This window comes from Lactuca sativa, chromosome 5 (assembly GCF_002870075.4).
Source record: "Lactuca sativa cultivar Salinas chromosome 5, Lsat_Salinas_v11, whole genome shotgun sequence".
Classification (NCBI taxonomy): domain Eukaryota; kingdom Viridiplantae; phylum Streptophyta; class Magnoliopsida; order Asterales; family Asteraceae; genus Lactuca; species Lactuca sativa.
In genome coordinates, this window is record NC_056627.2 from 222,740,725 (window position 1) to 222,762,202 (window position 21,478).

The following is a 21,478-nucleotide window of genomic DNA, read 5'->3' on the forward strand; positions in this document are numbered from 1 at the left end:
AATTCTAATTAATACATTATTATCATAATATACTAATAAATCATTTATTTTGATTTCTAATTAATCTATTAATCATATAGTAAATTAATAAATCAGTCTGTCTCTCCAAAAAGCATTCCAGTCAATTACTAGGTTCGAGGGCAACCCAAAAGGACTTTGCTGATAATTCAAGATTATACTAAGTTAGTTATTGGCTTAGACACCTAATACAACAGTCTCCCACTTGGATAAGTCTAAAACTAAATTACAGGTATAACTTCTAAATCAAACAGCAAAGTGTGCTTTCCAAAGCAACTGTCGAACTTTGATCCGGTCAGATATTAGTCCTTCGATAAGTGATCAAATATTCATTCGTTCTACAAGATATCATATAGACATGAGACATGGATTAGAATCAATCTCATTGTCCAAAATTATGTTTCCCGATTTGTAACATCCCGATGATGAGGTACTTCTAAATTTGACCCTATAATTGAATTATATCACATTTTGGTCCCTAAGTGTAAGAAAGAGTGCAAAAGGGCCCATAGTGGCATTTTGGTAAAATTAGGATTAAGGAGTACATTGTGCGTATGTCTGTACGCTAGGAGTATACTTCGTACGCAGGGCGTATGAGGAATGCATGCAAACCCTAATTTTAGGGCTTTGGCTCATATTTAAGCAACCTTATGGACTTACATCCTATTCTTACCCAACCTCCATCTGTGATATAGACCCTCAAGCAACCCTAGAGCAAGAGAGACAAAGAGCAAATTTTGAGCCTTTAAGAGAGTTTTGGAGTGGTTTTGAAGAGAGAAGAAGGTGGTAAGAAGATCTTGGAGTTGAGAGTACTTTGGATATGGGATTTCTTCTTGGTTTGCAACATCTTAAATGTATAAAGCTTGCATCTTTACCACCCCATCTTGTAGATATAAGATTTTGATCTTGTAAGTCACTTTTTGGTCCCAAAATGATGATTCATGAACAAAACATGTTCTTGACCTATTAAGCTGTCCTTTCAGACCCTTGGAAGGGTCTCGAGTCATAAAAATGGTTCCAAATGGTTGGTTTTGCTCCATGCATCATTTAGAAGGTCTTAATGGATTAAGAAGTTGAGACAAGCACTTAATGGACATGAAAAGTCATAAAGTTAGAAACTTTATGACTCTTGAGGGTATTCTAGCCATGGATATGAAAAATGGACATGAGTGCTTAAACCATTAAGCACTTATTTTGATTTTGAGCTTCTAGGATTACGCCCCGTGTGCCTGGAGTACACCTTGTTTACGAGGTTAACCACCCCAATGGTGGTTAACATGCGAGTACGCCTAACGTACCTTCGGAGTATGCCCCGCATACCCACTCTATGGTGACTTGACTGAGTTGACTCGGTTGGGTTGACTCAATTAACTCAGTTGGTTTGATCAGTTTGACTTTGAATTTGACCAATTTTGACCTAAGGATATTTTGGGTATTTTGGGATTTTGATTATGATTGGTCATTTGGTTGGATAGGTGACGATTAGAGCTGAGATTCGGAGTTGAGACCTCTTCAGCTTTTGTCCAGTCTGTGAGGTAAGTCTTCCTCACTGTACTTACGGGTCGAAGGCACCAAGGTCGGCCCATTGGATTAGATATCTTGTTATGTGATAGTATTTTATCGTGATGTAGTGATTTGTTAGATCGATATCCTAGTATTTAGGATTATGTTATGCTTAGTGATCTATAGGATTCGCCTGGTATTTTATTAACTGGTTATATGTATGTTTATCTGTTATGTATGGTTGGTTTGAGGAGGACCAGTGTAAAATGAAGGACAAGAGACCCAGGGTGTCCCGGATAGACTGCAGGCCTGAGAGGCATACCTGTCAAGCTGAAAGCCAAACGAACGGTTCAGATAGGCTAAAGGCCCGATGAGACGTTCCAGTCATGCTGAAGGTTCTGTGAGTGTTCCAGATAGTCTGTAGGCAGATGCGGCGTTCCAGTCAGGCTGAAGGCTCTATATGCATGTTGTTTGTAATTATGTTTATGTGGTGGTATTTTGGGGGAACTCACTAAGTGTTGGCTTGCAATTTTGGGTTATGTTTAAGGTACTTTGGATGATCACGGGAAGGCGAAGGTGTGACCGTACACATCCTCTTGTTTATGACTTATGATTTTGGGAGACTCTGATATTTGGAAGTGTTTTGAAAACTATGATTTGTAATCAATTTATGAATTTCGATTGATTTTAAAAGTTTAAATTTCTTGTGATTTTATAGATCTTACAAGTTGGTATCAGAGCCTTGGTTTGAGTAAATTGGAGGAACACTCGTATGAATTCAGTCTCAAACTAAGGAAAAAGGTTTTAAAAATGATTTCAAAGTGTTTTCAAAATAATCAAAGAGGATGTGATATGTACGATCAACCGGAGCCAGTAAGTAGACCCCAAATTACCACACTGTTATTTGATATTGTGATATGTTAGAACAACATGCTAGTGATAGGCTAGGGATCTTCAGGAATTGCTTGATAGACTTGCTTGATTATATGATGCCTGATAGCCTAGGGTTCTTCCTTATACGAAATTGACATCATTATTGTAGTTGTTTAATGTATGCATCAAAATTATACGTAACTAATATTTTATAGCCTAAGAATGTTTGATTTTGCCTTATTTTCTATTCTTGTTTTACGAAGAGCTTAGAGTAGAATCAGGTATTCAAATATCTATAGGATCCAGTGTTATGTATGATTAGCATACACGAGTGTTGCAGGGTTGGTGGAAGTTTCATGAATGAGCTATATGGGGTCTGTCGACCAGTCGCGTAATGTTTAGCCTTCCTCTAGGAAGTGAGGGTAGAGTGTATGTGTAATTAGTGAGTATTATTAGGGTTGTTGTGATGATCCTATGAGACAAATACGGGTAGGTGTAGAAGGTAGTATGGGCCCATACTACTAGAAGCATAGGAGCCATATGCGTAGCAGGGAAGTTACAACCCCTAAGGATTTGTTGGAAGTTGGTTCCCTGGTATGATATGTGTTTTATATGATATATCTCTGGTTTATTTTTAGTATGGTGATGACAAGACGATTTGAAGCAGGATCCGGATCTGGATCGGGAGTTGGTGGCCAGGATAGGCTAGCTTTGACAGAGGAGTGGGTTAGGGAGATCATGCAATAAGAGGTTGTTTCCCTCTTCTGGGTGCAGTTAGATATTTTTGGGTCTATTACGACCGCTATGGTGGAGTACTTTGACAAGTGTTATGCTACACTTTCTGAGGTTGCTGTTGTTGCCACCGCAACCGTTGTTGCTGCTGGGATTGGTGCTGGGAGAGACTTCCAGTAACAGGAATTTGAGAATACGAAGCCCCCGACATTTGATGGAGTTCAGGATCAGATCATAGCCATGAGGTGGTTGTCTAACATCGAGGGATGTTTCTTCACTTGCTCTTGCCCAACTGACAAGAAGGTCAAGTGCACTCAGAACCTTTTGCAGTCCTGAGCGAAGGATGTGTGGAAACTTGTTACTAGCTCGTATTATTCTGAGCAGAGGGCTGGTGTGACTTGGGAATAGTTCTCGGAGATGTTCCGTTATAGATATGTTCTGCTGGTGGAGTGTGAGAGGTTGGTCCAGGAGTCCTTGGATTTGAGACAGGGGATTGAGTCAGTGACGGAGTTCACCAAGATGTTTACGAAGAGGGCCATGTTTTGTCCTGAGTTTTCTGGTTACGAGCAAGCTCAAATGACCCGTTACTTGAGCATGCTCAGGACATACATTAGGCAGTTTGTATCCACACAACGTTATGGTTCATTGTTAGAGTTTCAAGAGGCCGCCAGGCGGCGGGGGATTGAGATGGAGCTCTAGATGAAGGAGCAAAGACTAGCCCCGGTGCAGTTGCAGCCAACGTCGAAGCTTTTTGAGGTCGCTAATACTAGATATGGGAGTCAGAGGGGCCGCACTTGTGGTAAGTGCGGCAAGGTTCATGAGGGGGCTTGTCGATCTACCGGTGTACGCCACAAATATGGCAATGAGGGGCACTATGCGAGGGCTTGTCGCGAGCCGGCCCGAGTTCCGATGTAACACCGTAAATTTCAAAACAATTTTTCACATTTTTAAAACATATTTCCATTTATCAATATTATAAAATCTCATTGTTTCACAAATCAATCCATAAAACACAGCCCAAGATCATAATGTAAAAAAAAAACTCCTCATGTGTGTACTAATCATGTCGGCGCCTTCCCGCGATCCACGTTGGTACCTGAAACACATATCACCAGACACTGTAAGCATAAATTCTTAGTGAGTTCCCCAAAATACCACATACAACATATATTAGCCATTCGAGGCTATAACTCTGTATGACCCACTGGTCAGAATGTCTCAATGGGACCTTCCAGTCCCATAACTCTATGGACCCTCTGGTCCTAACTCTGTGGAGCATTCGACCCTAACTTTGTAAACTCTGAATCACATATAACACATAACCACATAGATAACACATAGCATACAATATACTCTGTCATATAACTCTAATTACCACTCTAGGTAAAGTATAGTGAGAAGACTCACCTTGGTAACATGGTAAACCTCGAACTCTGAAATACTGCACTAGCCTCCGCCTAATCACATAAATAATTACTCTAATTAATACAACTTCTACAGGCTAGGCCAACCCCTCTCTATAAGTTCTCTAAGAAGGGAAAAAGACCATTCTTCCCCTCTAATAGCTCATAAGTCCAAACACTGACTAAACCCTAAAAGTCAACCAAAGTCAACGGTCAAACTTTGACCCGACTCGTCGAGTGCACTCGTGTGACTCGGCGATTCGTGGGGCAACCTAACTCGACTCGTCGAGTCCCTTATGGGCTCGGCGAGTTCCTTCCATGACAACACTCATCTAACCTCTTGAGGTCAGATCTGCTTCTCTAATCTATAGATCTGACTTCCCCACGACCAATAACCACGTAAAGGTCGAATCGTGACCCACATGTAACGTGTACAAGACTTATTTTGGTGAAATTCCTTCTAACATGGCAACCTAGTCTCCTTTCCTCCATATACCATCATAAAGCAGAATGGGGAAAGCTCTCTGAACCTCTATGGATCCAGATCTGAAGTCTAACATAGCAAGGGACCATAAACTCCACTTATCAAACCCAAAAAGGGCTATAGAAAACCCTAGATCATGGATCTTAACCCAAAACAGAAAGGGAGTTCGATTTGATACCTCAAACGTGTAGATCTGAACTTGAAAACCCTGGATCCACAGCTCCCTTGACCTATTCTTGCTGGAAATGACTTCTCCCTTGCTTAAACACACCAAAATCGATCAATATGGCCTTAACTCACTCTCAACTCGCTCAAGCTCCTAAGGGACACTCTCTCTGGACAGGTAGCCGCACAAGAGGGCTATAAGGTCCTTTAAATAGGGCTCAAGCCTGGGGAATTAGGGTTTCAGCTCACAACGCGGACTCGTCGAGTCCACTCTTCCCGAATCGTCGAGTCTGTTCATTAATCCTGTCAGCATTCGCGGTCCTACTCGATGAGTCTACGACTCAACTCGTCGAGTCCCTATCTTTTCTCATTAATAAAAGAATAATAATAATACCTGGAATACCGGATGTTACAATTCTCCCCCACTAGAATCAGACTTTGCCCTCGAAGTCTCACTCCACAAACAACTTCGGATGCTGCTCACGCATCTCTAACTCTGGATCCCAAGTCAACTCAGACCCTCTTTGATGTTGCCACTGGACCTGCACCAGGGGCACCTCCTTGTTCCTTAGAACCTTGATCTTCCGATCCACAATCGTAACTGGCCTCTCAACGTAATTCAGGTTGGCATCCACCTGAATATCCTCCAACGGTACCACTGTCGTCTCGTCGGCTGTACACTTCCTCAACTTAGACACGTGGAAGGTATCATGGATTTGACTCAACTCCGTAGGTAGCTCCAGACGATATGATACTATGCCTACCCTCGCAGTCACCCTGAACAGACCGATGTACCGGGGCCCCAGGTTGCCCCTCTTCCTGAATCGGATCAATCCTTTCCAAGGATATACCTTCAGGAGTACAAAATCCCCCTCCTGGAACTTAAGCTCGAATCGTCGCATGTCCACATAACTCTTCTGGTGACTCTGGGCTATCAACAACCTCTGTCTGACCTGCTGAATCTGCTCAGCCGTCTGAAGCACTAACTCAGTGCTGCCCATCACTCGCTGCCCGACCTCTCCCCAGCATATGGGAGTTCGACACCTCCTCCCGTACAACAACTCAAAGGGAGGCATGCCAATGCTCGAATGGTGGCTGTTGTTATAAGAAAACTCAGCCAACAGCAAATACGTGCCCCAACTCCCTCCGAAGTCCATCACACTTGCTCGCAGCATGTCTTCGAGCGTCTGAATCGTCCGTTCACTCTGACCATCCGTCTGTGGGTGGTATGCGGTACTAAAATGCAGGCTTGTACCCAACTCCTCATGGAATTTCTTCCAGAATCTGGAGGTGAAACTCATATCTCGATCTGACACGATCGAGATCGGCACTCTATGTCGCGATACCACCTCTCTCACATATAACTCTGCCAGCCTCTCAGCATAAAAGCTCTCACTGATAGCAAGAAAGTGAGCGCTCTTCGTCAGCCGATCAACAATCACCCAAATTGCATCGACTCCCCTCGCAGTCCTCGGCAATCTGGTGATACAATCCATGGAAATCTGTTCCCACTTCCACTCGGGAACCTCAAGTGGCTGCAACTTGCCATGCAGACACTGGTGCTCGGACTTCACCCTGCGACAGGTCAAGCACCTCTCTACAAACCACGCGACATCCCTCTTCATACAGGGCCACCAATACTCCCTCTTCAGGTCCAAATACATCTTAGTGGCCTCTGGATGGATCGAGAACCTCGATATATGTGCCTCCTCCATCAGAATGGTACGTGCCCCGCCTTCATACGACACCCAAATCCGACCCTGAAAGGTCATAAGCCCACGGCTATCGGCAACAAACTCAGATATCTGACCGATCACCCACTCTCTTTTGCGGTTCTCCGATCTCATGGCCTCTACCTGGGCCTCCCGAATGGTGTCCAACACCAAAGTCATCACTGTCAATCTCAAACAAACATCTCGTCATGGGGCACTCTCCGCCCTGCGACTCAGGGCACCAGCTACTGTTGGATTAGTGTCTAAGTTCATAACTATTTTGGTATGTACTTGACCCGATTATGAGCATGGTCCTTTTGGGTTGCCTTCACTATAGCAATATGTAGGATGAATTAAGGAGATAAAGGTTTAATTATGATTTATTAATATATTATAAGAATAATATATTAAAGGAGAAATCATATTGTTTAATTAATATTAGTAAAAAATTAATTGATAATTAATTTTGTGGCTAAAATAGATTAATTAAATATAGGGGACTAGACTGCAATTATTAGATAATTGAGTTATTGGGCTAAGGAATGCTAAAGGATCAAGGGGTGAACAAAATTATGATGGGAGTCCATCATATTTTTGTCCATGGCCTTACCTAGAAGGGTCCATGGGCTGCTTAGAGTTTAAGTTGTCCATTAGGGTTTTGAGTAAAACCCTAGCGGCCCACACAAGTATAGAAAGGACCCCTAGGCCCCAAAAAACGTGGATAACTGGATCCTTAGGGTTTCTAGACGTTTTTGGGTGTCTCCTCTCTTCTCCTCTTCATCCAAGTTGCTTAGTGGTGTTTCTGACTCCATTAGAGGTGCAACACTTAAGGCACTAAGCTTTATGAAGCCAAGGATTAGATTGTTATTGCTATATAACAATCAAAGGTTAGATCTAAACCCTATTATATGTTAATATGATTAATTGTATGTTGGATCTAGGGTTTATAGCTTTGGATATTCAATTGCATGTTCATTAGACAAACTAGATCCAAAAGCTATTAGGGTTTGCATGTACACCATAGGATTGATGTTTTGCTCAAAACCCATCAGTGGTATCAGAGCCTAGGGCTGTTTGTTAGTGAATTTGATGCTAAATTGATCGTTTTTTGCTTGGAAAACGAAGTTTTTGGCTTCTGCTTGTCCGACTCGGCGAGTCAGTAGATGAACTCGGCGAGTCAGGCTGACTCGGCGAGTCCGAGGATCTGGCTGCGTTTTTTGGTGATTTTCTTGCTGTTTTGGCTTGGGATACATACCATAAACGTTTTTAATTAATAAAATCCGATTTTTATTGATTTTGGGTGAATATCCTTACCAAAGTAGTAGATAATTACCATTTAATCAAATATTTGTTACCTTATAAGATAATGTTTAATTATTTGAGTTATTTGATGAATTATCCTGCAAGATTTTTTGACTAGGTCAAAATTAGATAATTGCCTTGTTTGAATAGTTTCAAATTGCACCCTTTAGGTTTTATAGTTTAAATTTGAACTTAAAAGTTTTGTTTTTGAAATTTGAATATGTTAAACCCTAATGTTTTGAAAAGTTTCAAAACTTGCCCTCAAGTTTTGGAATTTAAATTTTTGATTAAAAGTTTAATTTTGAAATATTTAAATTCTAAACCCTAATGTTTTGAAATATGTCAAAAATTTCCCTCAAGTTTTGGAATTTAAAAGTTGATTAAATGTTTAATTTTGAAATGTTAAATTCTTAAACCTTAGTAATTTGAAAAGTTCAAATCACACCCTTATGGTTTTACTAATTAATTAAAGTGTGTAATTAAAAGAGATTTAATAAACCCATAAAGTTTTGGTTTACATTTAATTAAATTAAAAGTATAATTTACTAAATTGAACCACCTAGTATTTTAAAAGTTTAAAATACACCCTATACTATATATAACATTAAAAGTCTAATATTATATATATGTATGAGTAAAGAGTCAGTCTTACCGCTAGTAGGCCTCATTCACGAAGTTGGTCTATAAGGGGTGTATAAGGAAATTTCCTATAAAATGGCGATTGAATGGGTATCCACTCTTACCCGCCTCACTCTTGACTAATGGAGGGTCATTAGCCGAATGGGTAGGATAGGACAGAAACCTTCCATTATAAGTATAATGAAGTACAAGGTAACTAAATGCTTTTACAAATTCCCAAATCATAGTTACTTTAGGAAAAATGTGGAATTATATGCTAATCCATGGAATGACACTTTGTACCCTTGCTGAGACGTTAGTGAAGCGTGTGTGGTTAACCGGCACACTAATTTGGGGTTGGCATTGGTGGCGGAGGGTGGCTCGATGTTTGTCATAGATCAATGGAGTGTGTGTGGCTAACCGGCACATTGATTAGGTGATAGTAGCATTGGGTGCACCACGTGATTCGTATGGTTATTCACACCTTGTTTGTGATCCTCGACATCCCAGTCACAAATAGTAGGGCATAATCGAGATTAAACATGTCGTTGAAAAGTTCAATGAATCTCAAAAGATCTAGGAGTTTCAATTCATTTAAAACTTAAACTTTTTTTTCGTTTTTCATGGTAGAAATTGGTAAATCTTCATTTACCTATCTTCAAATATTCTGCAACTAGATTACGGCATCCCTCCTCTAGGTTGTAGAGTATTGTGTTGGATCCTAGCTTGATGTTTCATTTGGGTGTTACATCAAGAATTCTAATCAATTTAACTTGAATTTTCTCCCGTTTTGTAGATGTTTAGTTCTGACAATCATGGTCTTCCCAAATCCCATGGAATAAGCTTTCCAAATGAAGATGATGTTCCACGATATGACCGAGGAACAAGAAATTATGCTTCACTTCCTCCACCTCCTCCAATTATTCTCCCTAACCCACAAGTTCGAAGGCTTGAAAATTTCAAGATCACTCAAGCCCTTTTGGCAAGTAAACACGAAGATGGGAAACCTGTGTGTACACGTATTAGAGATGAAGTCACACATTGATAGGTTAAGGATGTTAGGTGTTGATATTTCAGGTGAGTTGGCTGTTGACTGGGTTCTTCAGTCACTTCCCGAATCATATAGTGAGTTCGTTAGAGAGTACTATATGATGGATCATGACGTGACCCTCATTGATCTCACCTATTTGCTTATAGCTGCTGAATCAGCAATGATTTGGCATGCTGGTCAAGAAAATATGTCTGGTGAAACAAACTCTCAAACTTCAATGGACATTGAAAATGATGAAATTGGAGATCCAAAAAAGGTAAAATCTAAGATAGTTCCTTGTGTCATTCCAAAAGAGTCCATTTGCTTTTATTGCGAAGAAAAGGGGCATTGGAGACGAAGCTGCCCTATTTACCTGAGAGATCTAAGAGATGGGAGAGTCAAAACGTATGACTCTGCTTTAGGTAAAATCCATTAACTAACTCTTTTAAGTTCCTATTATAGATTCTTAATACATGATGTGATAAGATTACATTTTGATGTTTTGTAGGATCAAAGAAAAGAGAGGAAGCTTAAGGGAAGAAGTGAGCTGAATCTAATCATGAAGAAATGGATTTTGATCGCATCACTTGAAGATTGGATTTTTGAGCTACTACTTGGAGTTAGAATAAATTGCTAAGAAATATGTAATAGCATAGTTTTCTCAGTTGAATTGCATTGTAAGGACAAGTTTTTCCGCAATAAAATAAATTTTGATTTTATCTTATTTATTTATCCTTTCAATGGCATGTATGAGAAATTGATGTTTGAAAGTTTCTATTATTAGCAATAATGGATTTGATTCTTGATTATGTTATTTGTGGAGATGTCAAGAGTTTACCAAATAGGGAGAGTTTCTCATCGCCCAAGTATCAAGTGGATAGAAACTTGGAATCATGCAACATGTATTGTATGATGAATGAAAACTTTCACATTTGGGAAATTTAGACTGATTCTTTGACAAAGTGTCAATTGAAGGATTAGGAGATCGAGTACACTAGGTCGTACGTTGATCAAGTCCACCACAAAAGTGACAAAGATATTCGTCATGATTTACTAAAGTTTAGTAAATATGATTATACTTATAAGATTAAGTGTAATTCTGAGTTGATTGGAAGAGTTTAAATGAATAGCAGAACGAATAAAGAAGAATCAAGTAGGCAGAAAGATAAAAGTTTCTCTATTCTAAGAAGAAGGGAGAGTACCTTTTATTGTGTTTTATGATAAGTCTTAATGATTAAGAACCATATCTCAATTGATCCTCTAAGTGAGTCTTAGTGCATTTGTATGTCTAAGAAGAGGAATCAAGAATTCTGGAAATGGTTAAATCAAGAAGTCAATCATACTTCATTCCAACATCGAATCTTAGAGTCATACTCCAAGATTGCGAATTGAGTGACAAGTCTTAAGTAGGTTTATAACACTCATCAAATGTGGAATTTGGAAAAGTTTTTCTTATTCTTGCACATTTGAAATTGGTAAGTTGTGATGTCTTGGATAAGACAAAGACCAACTAGGACCAATTTGTGAAGTGTTTTGTCTTGATAAAAGCTACACTAACTCTTGAATATTTGTTTGTCAAGAAATGTTTCTTGATAAGAGAATCGTATATGTCAAGGAGTCAGTGGGAGTTTTAATGATTTTGAAAAAGTTTCAAGAACAAATCAAGAATAAACCTTATCGATCATCACTAGCACACGACTTGAGGTTTATAACCTATCGTGTTAACATTATTTTGTTTCCGTGCCAATCCATTTGAGTTAATTATGCATGTGAGTTCTATGAGTTCTCATTTGAATGCATAAAGACAAGTACCTTGATCGATGGAAAGTACCTTGATATGTAAGGATAAGTTGGTAAACTACTTGGAAGACATGGTGGGCACTCGTGTTACCATAAGGCAAGAAATCAAGATTAAGAAAGTTCAGTCCATATGAGTTTGAATTTGTCCCAAACTTTGGTTTTGGCAAATTCACATGGATAGGAATTCATACACCATAAAATCTAAGTGTCATAAGATTCCCTCCTTCATGAAAATGACTGTGAGGAAATGCTTTCACTAAGAAAGATTTTAAGAAGATAGCAGTTGTGAGAATTGTATTCTCAAATTCGATTATGGTTACGACATCCCTTTCCATAGTTCAAATTGTGAGATTTGGCAATTAGTTTGAACATTTGGAACTTAGTAACATAAGTTTTGAATTGTCTAAACACACATATGAGCTATCTAAGGCAAAGGTGTATAAGTTTAAGAAGCTTAGATAAAAGCTTATCAAAGCATCAAGTGTTTAGAAATATGAACTTAAGGAATTCAATAAACATTGTTTTCTAAAAGTTCAGTTGTTTTTTGAATACATGTCAAAGCTAGTGGGAGCATAAGTGTTATGCTTATATGATAATAATCATCATGATAGTGGGAGCATAAGTGTTATGTTTGATTATTATGGCAAGTATTGCAAGTTAGCAATATTAATTATAGAAAAACAAAGATTCAATTTGCAAAGTTACATGGATTGAAAAGTTGTTTTGCTATAATTAAGGGAGAGAATATTATACTTCGTTTCAAAATCTAAACCTTAGATTGAGAAATTTTAATAAATTTAGTCAAATGATACATAGTGTGTTTTCAAATTTCGATTTATGATTACGGCATCCCTCTTCATAGTTCGAATTGTGAGAACGTGACACATAAAATATTATGGCAGAAGAATGATAAAGTATCATATCTTTATGTAAGACATTATGCATCGTGTCCCATACGCTTCGGGTATAAAATCAATTGCAAATGCTATAATATTTGACCATTCTAAAATTTTCCAAATGTCTAGCGCATTAAGAGGGAAAAAGGACTAGAATCGGTTTTGACTAAAATAATTAAACAACTATCAAAGGACGATCCAAAGTTCGCTGAGGATTGGTTGCTTGTGAGTAGTTGGAAGTATGGTATTGGATGGACCATATCGACATTATTATGAATAGATAAGATTCTATTAAGAATGAGTTGTCATATGGCGAATGTGGAAATGTTTCCATATTGGGAGTTGGATATTGAGAGTCTATGTCTAGATTAGAAAATTTTATGCGAGAAGGATGTTCAAAGGAATGTACTTTGAATGTGAGACTTCGCGTCTATGGAATTGTCTTGTAACAATTTCTGATAGAGTACTTTGTAATTTCATTAGCCAGGTCTTGGTGACTTTTGTGCTATGACTTTGCGAAAGGAACATTGCATAAAATGTTAGAATCTAGTGTATTCTAGTAGTGGCAAGAACCTTGTGTTCTAACACTAATGATAAGGATTGGGAATTGTGAAATGAGCGTCATTGGAAAGGTTTTTCAGTTGATCTATTCACAAAGTAAGGACCATAGGAAACATAGTGTGCATGCTTTGTGCATGGGACAGCTATTGTTGTAATTCAAGTAATGAGTTGATTATCCAAAACATTAAATGATAAATAATGAGTAATCAATATGGTGGATAAATAAAAGTGTTTTATTTACTCTCACGAGTTTAGGGTCATATAGGATTAAGTATTATTGTTATGTTTCAGTTTGCATGTTTTGACTTCCAGAATATCTGGGTTATTCGAACCTCTACAGTCATTCATACATTGGAAGTAGGTATGAAGGAAGACTGTTATAAAGAGTCTGTAGATTGTCTAAAGAGTTCAGACATAACACAAGTGTGCTGCAGGGTTCATGAGTGCTTTGATAAGATTAGAGTATTGGATTAAACCCACGCTCACTTATATCACTTCATGGATTTATCACGGGTGATTAGTGAGACGATAATATTGTATATTCTTGAAACCGAGACGTGTGAGTTGTTATTTGTTGGTCGGTTGCGCATTGATAATAAGTAAACGCACCAGTAACTTGGTGTTATAAAACTTATTGTTGTGTGTGATTCGATCAGTGAATGCAAGCGAGCATTTGATTCAAAGTTTATCCATTACTTTTACCCAAAGTGGGAAAAAGCGATATATGTGGAATGATTTAGTGATGACACCTAAGCGCTTGGCCAAGCCGAGACTAAGTTGATGTGTTCAATTGTAGTATGTTGTCAGTCATCATAAATTGGAAGTCGGGAAACAGTATAAAGAGAATGATTAAAATTCATGTCTTATGTCTATACGATATCTTGAGAATGGAGGAATATATAATCCCTTATCTAAAGGACACACAATCTGATAAGATCATAGTTGAAAGCATCTTTTGAAAGCTACGATTGCTGATCAGGTTCTGAAGTCATACGGAAAAATAGTTATTAGACTTATCCAAGTGGGAGACTGTTGGATTAGTGTCGAAGTCCATAACTATTTTGGTATGTACTTGACCCGATTATGAGCATGGTCCTTTTAGGTTGCCTTCACCATAGCAATATGTAGGATGAATTAAGGAGACAAAGGTTTAATTATGATTTATTAATATATTATAAGAATAATATATTAAAGGAGAAATCATATTGTTTAATTAATATTAGTAAAAAATTAATTGATAATTAATTTTGTGGCTAAAATAGATTAATTAAATATAGGGGACTAGACTGCAATTATTAGATAATTGAGTTATTGGGCTAAGGAATGCTAAAGGATCAAGGGGTGAACAAAATTATGATGGGAGCCCATCATATTTTCGTCCATGGCCTTACCTAGAAGGTTCCATGGGCTGCTTAGAGTTTAAGCTGTCCATTAGGGTTTTGACTAAAACCCTAGCAGCCCATACAAGTATAGAAAGGACCCCTAGGCCCCAAAAAACGTGGATAACTGGATCCTTAGGGTTTCTAGACGTTTTTGGGTGTCTCCTCTCTTCTCCTCTTCATCCAAGTTGCTTAGTGGTGTTTCTGACTCCATTAGAGGTGCAACACTTGAGGCACTAAGCTTTATGAAGCCAAGGATTAGATTGTTATTGCTATATAACAATCAAAGGTTAGATCTAAACCCTATTTTATGTTAATATGATTAATTGTATGTTGGATCTAGGGTTTATAGCTTTGGATATTCAATTGCATGTTCATTAGACAAACTAGATCCAAAAACTATTAGGGTTTGCATGTACACCATAGGATTGATGTTTTGCTCAAAACCCATCAGCTACCACATTAGCCTTGCCCATGTGGTACAGGATCTCACACTCATAATCCTTTACCACATCCAGCCATTTCCTCTGGCACATATTCAGGTTGGGCTAATCCATCAGATACTTCAAACTCTTGTGATCCGTGTATATGGTACACCGGACCCCATACAAATAATGACGCCAGATCTTGAGGGCGAACACCACAGCCCCCAACTCCAGATCGTGAGTGGGATATCTCGTCTCATGAGGCTTTAACTGCCTCGATGCGTATGCTACCACATGACCTCTCTACATCAGCACCACACCCAATCTTGATATCGATGCGTCACAATACACCACAAAATCCTCCATCCCCTCCAGAAGGGCTAATACTGGGGCTTCGCATAATCTATGGCGAAGCGTCTCAAATGAGGCATGCTGCTATGGGCCCCAAATGAATGTTACGCCCTTCCGGGTCAGCCTGGTGAGAGGAACAACAATCTTGGAGAAATCTCTGATAAATCTCCTATAATAGCCGGCCAACTCCAGAAAACTCCTGATCTCTAAGGGGGATCTCGGCACCTCCCAACTCATCACCGCCTCAATCTTGGCCGGATCGACCAATATCCCATTCTGGTTGACGAGGTGTCCTAAGAACTGGACCTCTCGTAACCAGAAATCATACTTGGAGAATTTCGAGTAAAGCCTCTCCGATCTCAGAACTCCGAGGATCTCCCTCAAATGCTCCTCATGCTGCTCTCTGGATCTCGAATACATCAATATGTCGTTGATGAACACGATCACTGAACGATCCAACATCAGCTTGCACACCCTATTCATGAGATCCATGAACGCTGATGGTGCATTGGTGAGCCCGAAAGGCATCACCACGAACTCGTAATGCCCATAACGAGTCCTGAACGCTGTCTTCTGGATATCCTCCTCACGCAACCTCATCTGATGATATCCAGACCTCAGATCAATATTGGAGAACCAAGACACTCCCTGAAACTGATCAAATAAATCGTCGATCCTCGGTAAGGGGTAACGGTTATTGACCGTCAGCTTGTTCAACTCCCGGTAATCAATGCACATCCGGTGTGAACCATCCTTTTTCTTGACAAAAAGGATCGGCGCTCCCCACGGCGAGCTACTCGGCCGTATAAACCCCTTTCCCAACAGCTCCTGAAGCTGCTAGGATAACTCTTGCATCTCTGGAGGCGCAAGGCGATAGGGCGCCATGGCGATAGGCGTTACCCCCGTAACCAAATCGATACGGAACTCCACCTGCCTCTCGGGAGGCACGCCCGACAACTCCTCAGGGAAGACTTCCGGGAACTCACGCACTATCGGGACCTCATCGACCGACCTCGGTCTCTCTGCATCTACTCTCGTATCCACCACATATGCCACAAACCCACTACAGCCCTGTTGTAGGCTCTGCCTCGCTCTAGTGGCCGAACAAAATGTTGACCTGGAATGGGTACCCTCGCCATAAACCGTAAGAACTCCCCCACTAGGGTCTCGTATGGTCACCAGCTGCCGCTCGCAGTCGATAACCGCACCAAACCTGCTCAACCAGTCCATGCCCACAATGACGCAGCATCTCCCATCGCTATCGGGACCAGGTCAACCGGAAAATCAACGCCGAAGATCTCGAGTACACATCCTCGGATCACATCAATGACATACACCGCTCTCTCATCAGCTATGGAAACTCGCAAAGGTCAACTCAACGCCTCTCGACCGATACTAATATGCTGACTAAAGGGTAACAACACAAAAGACCGACTCGCACCCGAGTCAAATAACACCAAAGCAGGTACAGAACTCACAAGAAATGTACCTACGCATATCTTAATATAAGCATAAAACCACAAATTCAAAATAAATAAATGATAGAATACATACCAGCCACAACATCTGGCGCTGTGTGGACCTCCTCCGCTGTCAACTGGAAGGCTCTCCCGCGAGCCTTTGGCGCCTCGGCCTTCACTGGCTGACTCTCTGCAACTCGAACGGAAGTAGGGGCAGATCCCTGTGATGCTCCCTCGGATGACCCCCGCAACTGCGGACACTCGGCCTTCCGGTGTACGGTCTAGTTTCAGTGAAAACAGACTGCAAACCCCTTGGGGCAATCCTTGGCCATGTGCCCCTCCTTGCTACACTTGTAGCAAGACCCTGCTCTGCAAACTCCCTCATGACCCTTGCCGTACTTGCCACAAGTGCGGCCCTTCTGGTTCCCTGATCTCGAATCGGCGGGCTTGGCCCACTTGGCTACCAGCTGGGACTAAGTCAGACACCGATCCCTCCCCTGAGACTCCGCCTCCTCTCTAGCCTGAGTCTCCAGCTCTCTCTCCCTCTTCCGAGCATTTGCCTGGAGCTCGGCAAATGTCCGGTACGACGAGTTCGCTATGAACTCTCATATGTCCCTCCTCAGAATATTCAGATACCGACTCATACGTGCCTGCTCGGTAGACACGTGCTCAGGGCAGAACATCGCCCTCTCATGAAACATCCTGATGATCACAGTAACAAACTTAGTACCCTACTTGAGGGTCAGAAACTCCTGGGCTAATCGTTCCCTCTCCACCGAGGGAACGTAATCATCACGGAACATGGCGGTGAACCTCTCCCAGGTCACCGCAGCAAGATCAGCAGGCGAATAGTGCGCTGTAACAAACTTCCACCAGTCCTTCGCTCCCAAGCGAAGCTGGTTCAGCGCGAACTGAACCCTCAGATGCTCTAGACATGAACACGTATAGAAGCATCCCTCTATATTAGAAACCCATCTCATCGCAGCAATCAGATCCTGCGTCCCATCAAACTCCGGTGGCTTCGTGTTATTGAACTCTCGGCACAGCAACACATCACCACCCTGAGGTCTGGCAGCAACAACAGCTGCGGTAGCTGCAGCCTCAGTAACCGTTGCGTATCTCTCATCAAAAGTCTCAATCAGCATGGTCTTAATAGACCCGAACATCTCTGGAATATATGCGTGGATGGCAGCAGCCACCTCCTCATGAATCAACCTACGGATCTCCTCGTCACTGATACCACTGCTCTCAGGTGTGTGGCGTGTCCCAACCATGATGTCTCTCTGAAATACAACACAAAATATCATAGAATCGCTCGATCATATACACACTTGATATCCCATTCCTACTCGATCCCTGGTACCCTAAAGATTCTTACTTGGGCTGCGCACTGATCCGGTGTCTTCAGTAGTATGTGCCCAATACTACCGTCCACACCGCATCAGTATTCACCCCAAGTCCTCCTCCTTGGACCCCAAATCCCAAGTACTCTACTCTCACTATGCATAGTCTACTCCCTAGCAGATCCCTCATAGCTCCTCGCTGCTATCTACTCACTCTCAAGCATCTCCTAGCAGTAAAACCCCTAGGCTAAGGCATCACAAATCAGGCCACTCTAGTCCTAATAAGAATACCTAGCCTACTCTAGCATGCATAACATATTATTTCATATCTCATAACACATAATATAAGGTTATTTTGGGAAAATCACCGTTCGGGCGTTGGCTGATCGTACACACTGCTAAGCTCTTTTCAAAACTTTTACTCTTTGAGAAAAAATTTGTGATTTTTATTTGAAAATCTCTTAAATCCTCAGTTTGAGTTCAGATACGCCCGAAGGTGCACCCGAATCCCTCAAACCAAGGCTCTGATACCAACTTGTAACACCGTAAATTTCAAAACAATTTTTTCACATTTTTAAAACATATTTCCATTTATCAGTATTATAAAATCTCATTGTTTCACAAATCAATCCATAAAACACAGCCCAAGATCATAATGTAAAAAAACTCCTCATGTGTGTACTGATCATGCCGGCGCCTTCCCGCGATCCTCGCTGGTACCTGAAACACATATCACCAGACATTGTAAGCATAAATTCTTAGTGAGTTCCCCAAAATACCACATACAAAATTTATTAGCCACTCGAGGCTATAACTCTGTATGACCCTCTGGTCAGAATGTCTTAGTGGGACCCTCCAGTCCCATAACTCTATGGACCCTCTGGTCCTAACTCTGTGGACCATTCGGCCCTAACTCTGTAAACTCTGAATCACATATAACACAGAACCACACAGATAACACATAGCATACAATATACTCTGTCATATAACTCTAATTACCACTCTAGGTAAAGTATAGTGAGAAGACTCACCTCGGTAACATGGTAAACCTCGAACTCTGAAATACTGCACTAGCCTCCGCTTAATCACATAAATAATTACTCTAATTAATACAACTTCTACAGGCTAGGCCAACCCCTCTCTATAAGTTCTCTAAGAAGGGTAAAGGACCATTCTACCCCTCTAATGGCTCATAAGTCCAAACACTGACTAAACCCTAAAAGTCAACCAAAGTTAACGGTCAAACTTTGACCCGACTCGTCAAGTGCACTCACGTGACTCGACGAGTACATGTGTGTCCTCTTCGCCCCTGGTCCTTAATCGACTAGCTGAGTCAACCCTTCACTCCACAGGTGATCACAAATCGCGAATCGCGGGGCAACCCGACTCGACTCGTCGAGTCCCTTATGGGCTCGGCGAGTTCCTTCCATGACAACACTCATCTAACCTCTTGAGGTGGTCAGATCTGCTTCTCTAATCTATAGATCTGACTTCCCCATGACCAATAACCACGTAAAGGTCGAATCTTGACCCACATGTAACGTGTACAAGGCTTATTTTGGTGAAATTCCTTCTAACATGGCAACCTAGTCTCCTTTCCTCCATATACCATCAAAAAGCAGAATGGGGAAAGCTCTCTGGAACTCTATGGATCCAAATTTAAAGTCTAACATAGCAAGGGATCATAAACTCCACTTATCAAACCCAAAAAGGGCTATAGTAAACCCTAGATCATGGATCTTAACCCAAAACAGAAAGGGAGTTCGGTTTGATACCTCAAACGTGTAGATCTGAAACCCTGGATCCACAGCTCCCTCGACCTATTCTTGCTGGAAATGACTTCTCCCTTTCTTAAACAGACCAAAATCGATCAATATGGCCTTAACTCACTCTCAACTCGCTCAAGCTCTTAAGGGACACTCTCTCTGGACAGGTAGCCGCACAAGAGGGCTATAAGGTCCTTTAAATAGGGCTCAGGCCTGGGGAATTAGGGTTTCAGCTTACAGCGCGGGCTCGTCGAGTCCACTCTTCTCGACTCGTCGAGTTCGTTCATTAATCCTGTCAGCATTCGCGGTCCTGCTCGATGAGTCTACGACTTAACTCGTTGAGTCCATCCCTTTCTCACAAATAAAATAATAATAATAATACCTCGAATACCGGATGTTACATCCGAGTACCAGGATTTGCTACCACTGTGATCAGGTTGGCCATATGAAGGTCAACTGTCCATTGCTCGCCGAAAAGCCGATGCAATCCCCAGCACCAGCTACTTTGAGGATCACCGGCGAGCGCCAGGGGAGGACGGAGCCCCCGAGGGCTCGGGGTCATGCTTTTTAGCTCACTGTCGAGGAGGCCAGAGTAACTCCTGATGTTAGTACTGGTATGTTTCTATTTATTGGTCTGTTGATTATTTTTTATGTTATTCTTATGTATATGCTCATAATAGGTACGTTCTTAGTGAACTCTTTGCCTACTCTTGTTTTATTTGACTCGAGCGTGATTCATTCCTTTGTATCTTGATCTTTTAGTAGGGAGTTTGATATGCCTATTGAGGAGTTAGAGTGTCCGTTGCGGGTTTCTATTGCTATTTGAATACATGGTTTCTGCATCCGAAGTGTATCAGGGTTGTGTATTGGAGATCTCCAGGGTGCCTTATCTGATTGATCTGATCCCTATCCCCATGGGGGATGTATGCGTGATGGTACGTATGGACAGGTTGAGCAGGTTTGGTGTCATGATTGATTGCGAGGGCCAACGAGTGGTACTTCGAAACCCAAGTGGGGGAGAACTGGTTATCTATGGAGAGGGCACCAGGGTTGGTTTATGGTTTTGTTCGGCAACCAGGGATCGACAGTATATTCAACACGGGTGTGCAGGTTATCAATATTATGTGGTTGATACTCGGGTTAGGGAGCAGACTTCAGTTTCAAAGTTACTAGTTGTCAGGGAGTTTGCTGATGTTTTCCCTGCAGGAGTTACTCAGTGTGCCTCCTGAGAGGTAGGTTGAGTTCAGTATTGATCTTGTGCTCAGTGCGTTCCCGATTACCAAGGTGTCATAACGCTTGGCAAAACCTGAGATGCAGGAGCTGTCATCTCGGCTTCAGGAACTGCTAGGCAAGCAATTCATCGGACCGAGCAATTCTCTGTGGGGAGTGCCGATACTGTTCGTCAAGAAGAATGATGGTTCACACCGGATGTGCATTGATTACCGGGAGTTGAAAAAGTTAACGGTGAAGAACCGTTATCCCATTCCGTGGATTGATGACCTCTTTGATCAGTTGCAGGGTGCATCTTGGTTCTCCAAGATAGATTTGAGGTCTGGGTATCATCAGGTGAGAGTAAGATAGGTGGATGTGGAGAAGACCGCATTCCTTAATCGTTATGGGAATTACAAGTTTGTGGTGATGCCATTTGGGCTCATCA